General features: G+C 41.5%; 1 protein-coding gene across 5 annotated transcripts in view; it reads left to right on the top strand.

Annotated features, from left to right (window-relative positions):
• The first annotated feature begins 272 nt into the window (after positions 1-272).
• aff4 (AF4/FMR2 family, member 4) overlaps positions 273-12,902 on the top strand; it is a 118,565-nt gene continuing 105,935 nt past the window's right edge. For 3 of the 5 annotated variants that reach the window (XM_085995761.1, XM_085995760.1, XM_085995756.1), the window contains exon 1: positions 274-610. The gene's annotated coding sequence lies outside the window, so the exon portion shown is untranslated. Of the gene's footprint in view, positions 611-12,902 lie in introns of all 5 variants that reach the window. The other 2 variants (XM_085995759.1, XM_085995757.1) reach the window with 1 other exon arrangement.

Below are 12,902 nucleotides of genomic sequence, written 5' to 3'. Positions count from 1 at the left end.
ACACATCATTATCGATGGAAAACCTGGAGTCCTATATTTTTGTTCTCCCCCCGGGGCCAGACAGGGCGTTTGTTTTTTTTTTAAGTTGTCAGCTGTGTTATTTTTTGAAGCTGCTGGTCAGGTTTTGCTACATTTTCTACGTATGAAACGTGGGTGGGGAGAGGGAGGCAGCTACTGTCATGTGGTCCGTAGGCGTCCCGTTTATCCCGTGGTGCAGCGGGGCAGCAGGTAGCTCCGCCCCCTTGGTGTGTCGCGCACGCGTCACGTGACCCGCCCTCCCCTAGTTACCAGCTGTTCGTGCTCGGGGCCGGCTCCTAAAATGGCGGCTGCTTAATGGTTTCTTTTTAAAGTTTTATTTATTTAATTTTTTTTTAAATTTAAATTCTGCGATGAATCCGATGGGACGCTACAGGCAGCCGTCGATACCGGAGGGAGGCGTTTTTCGCTTTTTGAGTGTAACCGGGAGGCGATAGGAGCGATCGGCCCGTTTTGTTTGCGCTTTTCCCTCTCACCGCCTCCCCGGTTCCCCCCCTTCTCCCGGGAGGGTTAATCCTCTTTTTCCAGTTGCGTAGGTGTGCGAGATGGCTTGGGGCCTTGGACAGGATTGAAGGTAACAAAGCGCGCTGTGGCCTCGGATCTTTCGCTTTTGGCGTTGTCTGTTTATCTTGTCAGTGGGCCCGTGTCTGCGCCGCTCAAGAGTTTCCCGTCCGCGAAGCCGCGGGATGTGGACTGAGGCCGCGGCCCAACAGCCACAATTGTGCCCCTCTTTCTCTCTCTTCCAATGATGGTTTCAGCTGATTATCAGTTCAAGAAGCACCCCCCTCCCCTCCCGATTGAGCATAATGCCGGGGCTATCAGATTTTGACGTATTTAAAAAATATATTTTATAAATCGGGGTTTATTCTGTCAATGCTATCTCCATTTGTCCCCGAACAAGCTTTCGCTTTTGGACATTGAAGAATTGAGTTGTATTATGTGAAATCTTGTGATTTAAAAAAAAAATTCCCTGAAAACATTTTTAGTAGATGCGACGTCACGTCGGCCGAACCCTTTTGTTCAAACCGGTATGGAGGAGGTGCGTATGCGCATAGGAACACATTGCACCCCGGGAATAGTTGTCCTTCCCAACCAATAACTCTCTTACAAGGTAATTGAAGCGCCCGATAAGAACTACAAATCCATTAATAAAGATGTCCAGCGTCAGGATTGTTGGCCAATGCAGTTTCTTGGAAAAGGAACGGAAGAACGTACGACTTGGACTTTTTTTCCTAAGTACTCCGCCTACGATGGTTAATTTTGTAAACCTCTTGCTATATCTAAAGTTTAAAAAAAAAATATTGACCGTATTTATGCCCTAGTAACAAAGTGGTATCTGTCGAACATATGTTTGTTTTATCTAGGCAAGTTACTGACTTCTGGGGTCTATTTTCCTGTATTGTAGCAAGTGCTGGACATATAGCAGATATATAGTTGTCTGGACTAGCAGATTATGCGTAGTGTGATCTATTTACAGTTGTCAACAACTGGCATTAATTGTACCTTTTTTATTAGATTTAAAATGTGTGTGCATATCATAATGGACCTTTTCCTAGACCAGAAAGTACCATTAAGTCAGTTTAAATACAAATGTCATTATTTGTATTCTCCAAGTGTATCTTTTAGCGATGCATTGAAGTCCCTGTTTGTGTATTGCTTCAAATTGCTTGTGAATTATCTAAATAATTTAATGGAAGATTTGATTTCTGAATAAATTTAGTATAGATGTTTGTTACTAACGGGCAAGTTTGAATGTGCAGTGTTGGTAGTGAAGCTGTTCTTATGATGTCACAATGGTGATGTGAGCCAAGGTCTGTAATCATGCACATAAAATTGGAAAACCGGATAAAGGACAGCGAAAGGGAGTGAATGGAGCCTTGAGAAAAGGCTTACTAAACGATGGCTTTGTTCCAGTTTATTCTGCAATATTTTCTTAAGATTGCCTCATTTCCTTACATTAAAACTGACACTTGAAATATAGATGTTAAGGATAATCAGTAATATTTTGAAATAACTGCTTTTTAAAAACCTACAATGACTAGCCTATTGAAATTGTTCTTTATTAAAATTGAACTATTCTAATGTTGAATATGAAGTTTGTTCAAATGTTTTAATTTGTTTTGCTAGCCCTGTTCTAAATGGACTGTCCATGGATGGATCAAATTTGCCTTATGCTCCTCATGTTACCTGTTTGACATATGAGGCTTAGCAGTTCATACAAAGAACAGAATCACAGCATTATAGCATTAAACTTATGTATATGTTGAGGATTTTGACTTTTTGGTCCATTGCTTGTCGATTTTTGAAATTATTCTGTTAACTGAAAATCACGAAATAGTAAAACGAAATGGTGCCCGCTCTGTGTGGTTTGGCAGTGAAGTACAGGGCTGCACAGTAATTGAATTCGCTCTGGCAACCAACTACTTAAATTGAACTTGAGATTTATAACTTGACATCTGAATTTCTAGAATTCATTTCTGCATTTTATCTTTACCTTACATTGTCCTATTTATTGAAACTTATTTGTGTTCCTTACTGATGTTGACTGTCATTTTGGAGGGGTTATTGTTTTCCAGTCTTTGAAAATGCCTGATGCAGATCAGAGTGATGTGGGACCTCATACTACCGGGCTTTTGCAGAAGCTGATTATAACAAAATATAAATTCTGTGATTCATTGTATGTGAATTGGACTTTCAAAAAGCTTTCAATAAGGTCCCGCATAAGAGATTAGCGTGTAAAGTTAAGGCACTTGGGATTGGGGGCAAGGTATTGACTTGGATAGAGAACTGGTTGGCAGACAGAAAGCAAAGAGTTGGAATAAACGGCTCTTTTTCCGAGTGGCAGGCAGTGACTAGTGGGGTACCGCAGGGATTGGTCCTTGGACCCCAGCTATTCACAATATATATTAATGATCTAGACAAGGGAACTAGATGTAATATCGCCAAGTTTGCAGACGGCACAAAGCTGGGTGGTCATGTGTGCTGTGAGGAGGATGCTGAGAAAATCCAGGATGATTTGGACAGATTGGGTGATTGGGCAGAAGCATGGCAGATGCAATATAACGTGGATAAATGCGAGGTTATCCACTTTGGTGTCAAAAACAGGAAGGCAGATTATTATCTGAGTGGCAATAGATTGAGAGAAGAGGAAATGCAACGAGACCTGGGTGTCCTTGTGCACCAGTCGCTGAAGGTAAGCATGCAGGTGCAGCAGGTGGTTAAGAAGGCAAATGATATGTTGGCCTTTGTAGCGAGAGGGTTTGAGTACAGGAACAAGGATGTCTTGCTGCAGTTGTACAGGGCCTTGGTGAGACCACATCTTGAGTATTGTGTGCAGTTTTGGGCACCTTATCTGAGGAAGGATGTTCTTGCCATGGAAGGAGTTCAGCGAAGATTCACCAGGCTGATACCTGGGATGGCAGGAATGATGTATGAGGAGAGATTGGGTCGATTGGGCTTGTACTCGCTGGAGTTTAGAAGAATGAGAGGGGATCTCATTGAAACGTATAAAATTCTGACAGGAGTGGACAGACTAGATGCAGGAAGGATGTTCCCGATGGTCAGGGAGTCCAGAACCAGGGGTCACAGTCTAAGGATAAGGGGTAAGCCATTTAGGACAGAAATTAGGAGGAATTTCTTCACCCAGCGAGTGGTGAACCTGTGGAATTCTCTACCACAGAAGGCAGTAGAGGCCAATTCATTAAATATATTCAAGAAGGAGTTAGATATATTTCTTAAGGCTAAAGGGATCAAGGGGCATGGGGAGAAGGCAGGGACAGGGTACTGAATTTGGATGATCAGCCATGAATCTCATTGAATGGCGGAGCAGGCTCGAGGGGCCGAATGGCCTACTCCTGCTCCTATCTTCTATGTTTCTATGTGAAGTACTTTGAGACTTTTGAGGGTTGCGATAATAAGTCACTATATAAGTGTAAGTCTTTTAATGAATCATATATCTGCCAGTTGCCATATTGTACCATAGTTTAAGTTACGGATCATGCAAACTGAGAACAGACATCTCGTATAGATAGATCTTTGGCAGAGGCCCATTATATTCCCTGTTAAAAACTTTAAACGTAGCTTGGGGTGGGTTGAAGGTCAGTCCTTCCAAAATGCTTTTGAAATAATTGGGAACTGCCAATTTCCTGGCTTTCATTGAAAATCAAATCAACCACAGTGAAAGAAAGAACTTGAATTTATATCACGCATTTCACGACCTCAGGAAGTCCCTAAGCGCTTTACAGCCAGTGAAGTACTTTTTGATGTGTAGTCACTGTAGTAATGTAGGAAACACGGCAGCTAATTTGCGCACAGCCAGGTCCCACAAACAGCAATGAGAATGACCCGGTTAATCTGTGTCTAGTGCTGTTGGTTGAGGGATACATATTGGCTTGGACAACGAGGAGAACTATTACCCTGCCCCCCTTCGTAATAGTGCCATGGGTTCTTTTACATCCACCTGAGCGGGCAGATGGAGCCTTGGCTTAACATCTCATCCGAAAGACAGCGCATCCAACAGATTAAGTGCTTACGTTTCTGGAGTGAGACTTGAACCAACATCTATCTTTCTAACAAATTTCTGACTCTGAGGCGAGAGTGCTACCACTGAGCCATGGCTGATAGGAACAGGAGCCGGCCATTCAGGTCCTTGAGCCTGTTCCACCATTTGAATAAATCATGTCCGATCTGTATCTTAACTCCATCTACCCGACTTGGTTCCAGACCCTCGCCTAACAAAAATCTATCGATCCTAGTTTTGACATTTTCAATTGACCTAACCTCAACAGCTTTTTGGGGAAGAGAGTTCCAGATTGCCACTACCCTTTGTGTGCAGAGTGCTTCCTGACATTAGCCCTGGATGGCCTAGCTCTAATTTTAAGGTATGTTCTGGACTCTTTTCCAGAGGAAAGTTTCTCTTTACCCTATCAACTCCTTTGATCTTAAACACCTCAATTGGATCACCCCTTAATTTTTACTCAAGGGAACACAAGCCTGGTCTATGCAACCTGTCCTCATAATTTAACTCTTAGCCCCAATGTAATTGAGCATGTTCAATATCATCTAATTTCCAAATTGGAAATGGATTTAAATGCTCCAAACCCAAGGAGTTGAGGTGCATGTCAAGGCAGTCTTGTATTGCATTTTGTACAGCACTCTTATACAATCTACTCTTGATGTTTTGTTTTTTGCAACATTCAAATTAAGCTCTGGGGATAATGTAGGAAACATGGGATTTAGTGCTAAAATAACTTGAATTTAGATAATTCAAATTAAGCAGCTTTGAATTAAGAATTTGCTGTAACTATTATAGCAGAGCAACAGCTGTTCTGACATTATAATTTGTAGGTGAACTAAGGATGTCTGCTTTTGATAGACAGCATTCTATTACAGAAAGTACAGTTGAAGTTGCCTCAGTATGGAACTGGGTAGGAAATTGCAAACTTGTAGTATAATCATGTTGAAATGTAAATTTTTACCTCTGAAATAATTTTAATGGTTCTGACTGAACTAATCAAAAATAAACAAGTCATAAACCAGGCCTATACAAATCTGAGTTGTATGTATTTCATAATCCTAAAATCCAAAATAGTATATTTTGTAAGGGGAATCAAATCCACTTAAACCAGGGTCACTCATTAACTTTTCATCAAGTATCATATTCCTGAGTCCTGACTTGGTTGGGGATTACTTACAGACTCACCACTGAACACATTTGTGTGCTTAGATATTTCTTTTAAATACACTTTGTGTGTTTACCTCTTTTTTACATTAAGCTTCAGCAATATCCTGAAATCAGCTAGCTGTGAATTGCAGCCCAGAGGTACGTGTATTAGACAATCTATCCAGGCTGAAGAACACATTGGCTGCATAGGAACACAAGAACAGGAGTAGGCCATTGAGCCCCTCGAGCCTGTTCCGCCATTCAATGAGATCATGGCTGATCTGCAACCTAACTCCATATCCCTTAATACCTTTAGTTAACAAAAAGCTATCAATCTCCGATTTAAAATTAGCAATTGATCTAGCATCAATTGCCGTTGGCAGAAGAGTGTTCCAAACTTCTACCGCCCTTTGTGTAGAAGTGTTTCCTAATTTCACTCCTGTAAGGTCTGGCTCTAATTCTTCGACTATGCCCCCCTAGTCCTGGAATTCCCAACCAGTGGAAATAGTTTCTCTCTACCCTATCTTTTCCCCGTAATATCTTGAAAACTTTGATCACCCCTTAACCGTCTAAATTCTGTGGAATATAACCCTAATTTGTGTAATCTCTCCTCGTAACTTAACCCTTGAAGTCCAGGTATCATTCTGGTAAACCTACGCTGCACTTCCTCCAAGGCCAATGTATCCTTCCTAATGTGTGGTGCCCAGAACCGCTTACAGTGCTCCAGGTGTGGTCTAACCAGGGTTTTGTATAGCTGCAGCATAACTTCTACCCCCTTGTATTCTAGTCCTCTTGATATAAAGGCCAGCATTCCATTAGCCTTTTGAATTATTTTCTGTATCTGTTCATGACATTTTAATGATCTATGTACCTGAACCCCCAATTCTCTTTGGACCTCCACTGTTTTTAGCTTTTCACCATTTAGAAAGTGCCCTTTTTAGGTCCAAAGTGGATGACTTCTCATTTGGCTGCATTGAAATCCATTTGCCCCAGTTTTGTCCATTCACTTAATCTGTCGATATCCCTTTGTAATTTTCTGCTTTCATCTACACTGCCGCCTATCTTTGTCATCGGCAAATTTGGATATAGGACTATGACATCATCTAAGTCGTTAATAAATACTGTGAATAGTTGAGGCCCCAACACAGATCCCTGCGGGACACCACTAGTCACACCCTACCCATTATCCCTACTGCCTGTCTCCTGCCACTCAGCCAATTTCCTAATTCCTAACCAGGTCAATAATTTGCCCTCAATTCCGTGGTACTGCTTTGAATGCTGCTGATTTTAAATTAACCATATATTGTGAGGCAAATGCAATCCAGGAAAGTGTTATATAGTTTTGACATGGATACCTGGTGATTAGTGTAAAAAAAATTGTTTTTATCAGTAGCACACTATCAAATTAAAAGTATTTTTAAGGAGACTGTTGTTAACTACTACTAGAGGTTAATATATCAAAGTGACGTTTCTTTTGGTCCACAAAAAAGATTAGGTGTGGGTAGCCATTGTAGATTTTGGATTCACTCAGGAATAATTTGAGCTGTTTTACTTCTGCGAGAAGAATGCCTGGGCTTGAATTTTAATGAAGGATTTAATATTGCAAAAACTTTTATTGCATACTCCTTTTGTAAACTATATAGCAGACAAGTATATTTTGCTGTGTTTTCAGATTTGAATTGTAATGAGGTGCAATTTCATAGGCAACAGGAGTCCATTAATTCCACATAGCTATTTTTCATGAGTTGCCCTGTAAAGTGAGTGATCAGACTGGGTAGCCCATAACAATTGAGCCCAATTTTGTCCTCACCTGGTATTGTTTTTCTCTCCCTACTCCAGGGATGCTGTAGGTACTTCTAGTGCCTCCACTACTAACCACCTTGAGATTTCCTAGCTCAGTACAGACCAGATATTGAATCTCACGCTACCTGCGTTTCAGTATAACTATAGTCTGGCAAACTTTTTTCTTTCCAACTTGCTCCTCTTAAAGGCATAGACTCTTTAGGGTATGGTTCAAAAGTTTAAAATATATAATTAGCTCTCCTAATGTTCAAATCTAATCAGCATTAAAAAGCACATATATGTCACACTACATTGTCCCTGGACATAGAGAAATGCAAGAGCTGGTAGCATTACTTGGGTTTGCTTGTCCTGTGTTGCATTCTACAGGTGTCAGTCATAGTGTTATGATTTGCCTACATGTTGTTCCAGTGCCAAATTTCACCTGATACAAATGTTTTAGAATTCTTGTTACTTATTAGTAAATTGTTACATTTAAGAACATAACATTTAAGAACATAGGAATGAGGAGCAGGAGTAGACCATACGGTCCTTTGAGAGTGCTCCGCCATTTAATAAGATCATTGTTGATCTTCGACATCAACTCCACTTTCCCGCCTGATCCCCATATCCCTTGATTCCCCTAGAGTCCAAAAATCTATCCATCTCCGTCTTGAATATACTTAAATACTCAGCATCCACAGCCTTTTGGGCTGGAGAATTCCAAAGATTCACAACCCTCTGAGTGAAGAAATTCCTCCTCATCTCAGTCCTAAATGGCTGACCCCTTTATCCTGAGACTATGCCCCCTAGTTCTAGACCCTCCAGCCAGGGGAAACAACCTCTCAACATCTACCCTGTCAATCTCCCTCAGTATCTTGTATGTTTCAATGAGATCACCTCTCATTCTTCTAAACTTCAGAGAGTATAGGCTCAATCTCTCCTCATAGGCCAAGCCTCTCACCCCAAGGATCAATCTAGTGAACTTTCGTTGCACCGCATCTAAGGCAAGTACGTCCTTCCTCCGATAAGGAGACCAAAACTGTGTAGAGTACTCCGGGTGTGGTCTCACCAAGGTCCTTTACAATTGCAGTAAGACTTCCTTACTCTTGTATTCCAACCCCCTCGTAATAAAGGCCAACATGCCATTTGCCTTCCTAATTGCTTGCTGTACCTGCATACTAACTTTGTGTTTCCTGGACGAGGACACCTAAACCTCTCTGAACACCAACATTTAATAGTTTCTCACCATTTAAAAAAATTCTATTTTTCTATTCTTCCTATCAAAGTGAATAACCTCACATTTCCCCACATTATACTCCATCTGTCACCTTATTGCCCACTCACTTAACCTGTCTATATCCCTTTACAGGCTCTTTGTGTCCTGCTCACAGCTTACTGTCCCACCTAGCTTTGTATTGTCAGCAAACTTGGATACTTTGCACTTGGTCCTTTCATCTAATTCATCAATATAGATTGTAAATAGCTGAGGCCCAAACACTGACCCTTGTGGCACCCCACTAGTTACAGCTTGCCAACTGGAAATGACCCATTTGTCCCTACTCTCTTTTCTGGCCATTAACCAATCCTCTATCCATCCATGCTAATATATAACCCCCAACCCCATGAGCCCTTATCTTGCATAGCAACCTTTTATGTGGCACCTTATCGTATGCCTTTTGGAAATCCAAATATACTACATCCACTGGTTCCCCTTTATCTACCCTGCTAGTTACATCCTCAAAAAACTCTAATAAATTTGTCAAACATGATTTCCCTTTCATAAAAACGTGTTGACTCTGCCTAATCATATTATCAATAAATCAGCAGTGATCAAATCACGTTTTTGTTTTATGTTCACTTGTAGACTTATCCTCCTCATTCTTAAGTGCATTGACTTCAAAATTGTCACTAGTACGTAAAGATATGTCCATGGTTTCACCCCATCCAACCTTTGTCCTACATCCCAGCACACACCACCTGCTTTTGTGCATCCTCTCCTCGTTTTGCTCCACTGTAGCTGGCAGAGCCTTCATTTGACTCTGCCATCTCTTCCTGAACCCCTTTTGCTTCATCTTTCCCCATCCTCAGAACCTTCCACTTTGATTAAGCTTTCAATCATCTACCCTAACTTTGATTGTTGCTGTTTGGAATCTATTTCTTCCCTACCCACCCCTTTGCATACAATTAAAAAGTACACAATTGCAAATGATGGAAATCTGAAATGCAAATAGATCTGCTGGAAACAAAACCGTATCTGTGGAGAGAACAGACAATGTTTCAGCCTGGCCTGCTCTTCAGAACAGAAAATGAACAAGAATGTTAAGAGTCAGAAGGAGGGAGGGGAGGGAATAAACAAATATGCAAAGCAGAAGTAAAGTGCAAGGGGAATTATATATGATGTAACAGATTATCTTAGGCAATGGAAAGAAGCTTAAAAGACATTATTAGAGAAAAAGTGTGTGAATAGGTAAGGCAGTGAGATGTCTGTCTAAGAAAAAGGCGAGAAAATAGAAAAATGGAAACCCCAGCCTGCACATCAGGTCTGAAATTAGAAGTGAAAATGTTGGCAAAATACGGTTGGTCTGCCATTTCCAAAAAAGAAGAGCCACGCTAACACCAAGAATGCCCCAACCCCCTTGACAACAGACACACCCCACATCACCAGCAATCCCTGCTCTAAAGAAAACCGGATGTAGCTAAGGTCTGAAGTTACTAAAGTCAATGTTCAGGTTAAAGTTAGGGAGAGAACAATGCATTGCTGTTCCTGAATATGTGGTGAACTTTATTAGAAGCGTTTTACAAAGCCCAATACTGGGAGGTCAGAATGTGAGGCGAGTTAAACTGGCGAGGCACAGAGACCCCAAGATCATACCTGCAAACAAAACTTAGGTGTTCAGCATATCGCTCATCTAATCTACATTTGGGTCTCCTCAGTGCAGTGGAGAGTCCATGTGAGCAATCGTTGCTTACAAAACGTGTGCGATAGAATTGCTTATACCAGTGTAGAATTGATTCAGAAGGGGAATTGTATACTGTTGAATTCAGATAATTGTTCAAATGTTACAAAGGGAAACACCTTAACTGTTAGTGGTACTGTATATATCTGCCACCTCTGGTTTTCTGCTGGTTAGTCCAAAAATCTATCCATCTCAGTCTTGAATATATTCAACGACTGAGCATCCACAGCCCTCTGGGGTAGAGAATTCCAAAGATTCGCCACCCTCTGAGTGAAGAAATTTCTCCTCATCTCAGTCCTAAATGGCTGACCCCTTATCCTGCAATTATGACCCCTAGTTCTAGACTCTCCAGTCAGGGAAACAGCCTCTCAGCATCTATTCTGTCCAGCCCTCTAAGAATTTTATGTTTCAATGAGATCACACCTCATTCTTCTAAACTCCAGACAATATAGGCCCATTCTACTCAATCTCTCCTCATAGGACAACCCTCTCATCCCAGGAATCAATCTAGTGAGCCTTAGTTGCACCCACTCTAAGGCAAGTATATCCTTCCTTGGGTAAGGAGGCTGTACACAGTACTCCAGGTGTGGTCTCCCCAAAGCCCTATATAATTGCAGCAAGACTTCTTTGCTTTTATACTTCAGCCCCCTTGCAATAAAGGCTAACATATCATTTGCCTTCCTAATTGATTGCTTTATCTGCATGTTAACTTTCTGTGATTCGTGTACAAGGACACCTAAATCCGTCTGCTTACCAACATTTACTAGTCTTTCACCTTTTTAAAAAAAATATTCTGCTTTTCTATTTTTCTTACCAAAGTGGATAATTTCACATAGGGTTGCAAAATTCTGGGAATTTTTAAAAGGAAACTTTCCATGGGAATTTTGGGAATTATGGGGAATTTTGAGTTTTTTTGCACACTGATGGTTTTTGTCTCTGACCTTTATATTATCTTTGTCGTCAAAATAGACATACTGTTCCATACAAATAAAAACAGGCTTTCAAAACTTATAATTTTGAACTTTATTGAACCCCCACAAAAAAGACCCATCTAAAATAAAATAAAAAGAGCGTCCGCTTATTTAGCCTGTAATTTGTCCTTATTTTGTCCCTTTGAGTCTTCTACTCATGAGTCTTCTGAGTCTTCTACTCATTGCTCCTCCTGATTCTCTGGCTCTGACGTGTCCATTTCTTCCTCTGTGTCAGTGTCTAGCTGTGTGGTGGACACTTCTGTATCTGGCTCAATAAGTTGTAGGTTCGCCCGGATAGCCACCAGTTTCTCCACTCTCTTGTTAGTCAGCCTGTTGCGCACCTTTGTATGCGTATTCCCAAAAAGTGACCAGTTTCGTTCAGAGGCCGCTGATGGTGGGATTTGGAGTATCACCGATGCAATCGGTGACAGGGCCTCAGATGCACAAAGTCCCTTCCACCAGGTATGTGCACTGATATGCTTGCATGATTCCCATATCCCATCCCCCATTCCAAAGACCTTGCTTGGTAGAGAACTTTGCCAGACTTCCCAGAACTTTGCCCGACTTCCCAGAACTTTGCCCACATCCAGATTGAGATGGTGTGAGAGGGTAGAAATCACACTGTAAGCGCTGTTGATCTGTTCTCCAGAAAGTATTGGTCTCCCAACATGCTTTGGGTCCAGCATGTATGCTGCAGCATGAATCGGCTTGACACAAAATTCTTGACGCGTCTGTATGAATTGAACAATTGCCTTCTCCTCTGCTTTGAGCAGCAGGGATGTGGGTAGGGCAATGCTGATTTGTTCTTTTAAATCAGTAAAAAGCCTGAGAACATCTGACAAGACAGCGTCATCTCCTTCAATCTGAGCAATTGCAGATGCTACTGGTGAGAGTAGTTTAAGGCTGCTAACCACTCTCTCCCAAAACACATCATCCAGCAGTATTTTCTTGATGGTGGTTTCCATATCCCCAGACTGGGATATTGCCATTTCTTGCAGCGACTCCTTACCCTCCAGAAGGCTGTTGTACATTATGACAACACCACCCCATCTAGTGTTGTTGGGCAGCTTCAGTGTGGTGTTCTTGTTCTTTGTCATTTGCTTGGAGTTGTAGGTTGCTGCAACTACCTGTTTTCCCCTGACATACTTAACAACTTGCTTGGCTCTCTTGTACAGTGCTTCCATGGTTCTCAAATCCATGATGTCCTTGAGGAGCAGGTTAAGCCCATGAGCTGCGCACCCAATAGACGTAATCTGAGTGAAGTTGTTGCATTTGGATAAATGCTGCTGCATCTTTGTGGCATTCTTTACATATGGCTTTCTACAGTGTTTGCACATGTACACAGTCTTTCCATCTTTAATGCCTGGGGTAAAATGCTTCCACACACCCAACGGTAAACATGGCATTGTTCTATGCAGAGAAATAAAGGGCATTCATCTCTTGTGTCGAACTGCGGTCGATCAGCACGATTGCAACAGGGTGAGTACATTTTTG

Source organism: Somniosus microcephalus, chromosome 8 (genome assembly GCF_052327205.1).
Source record: "Somniosus microcephalus isolate GS21.2 chromosome 8, FLI_Smic_1.0, whole genome shotgun sequence".
Lineage (NCBI taxonomy): Eukaryota > Metazoa > Chordata > Chondrichthyes > Squaliformes > Somniosidae > Somniosus > Somniosus microcephalus.
This window is presented reverse-complemented; position numbering and strand designations above follow the sequence as displayed.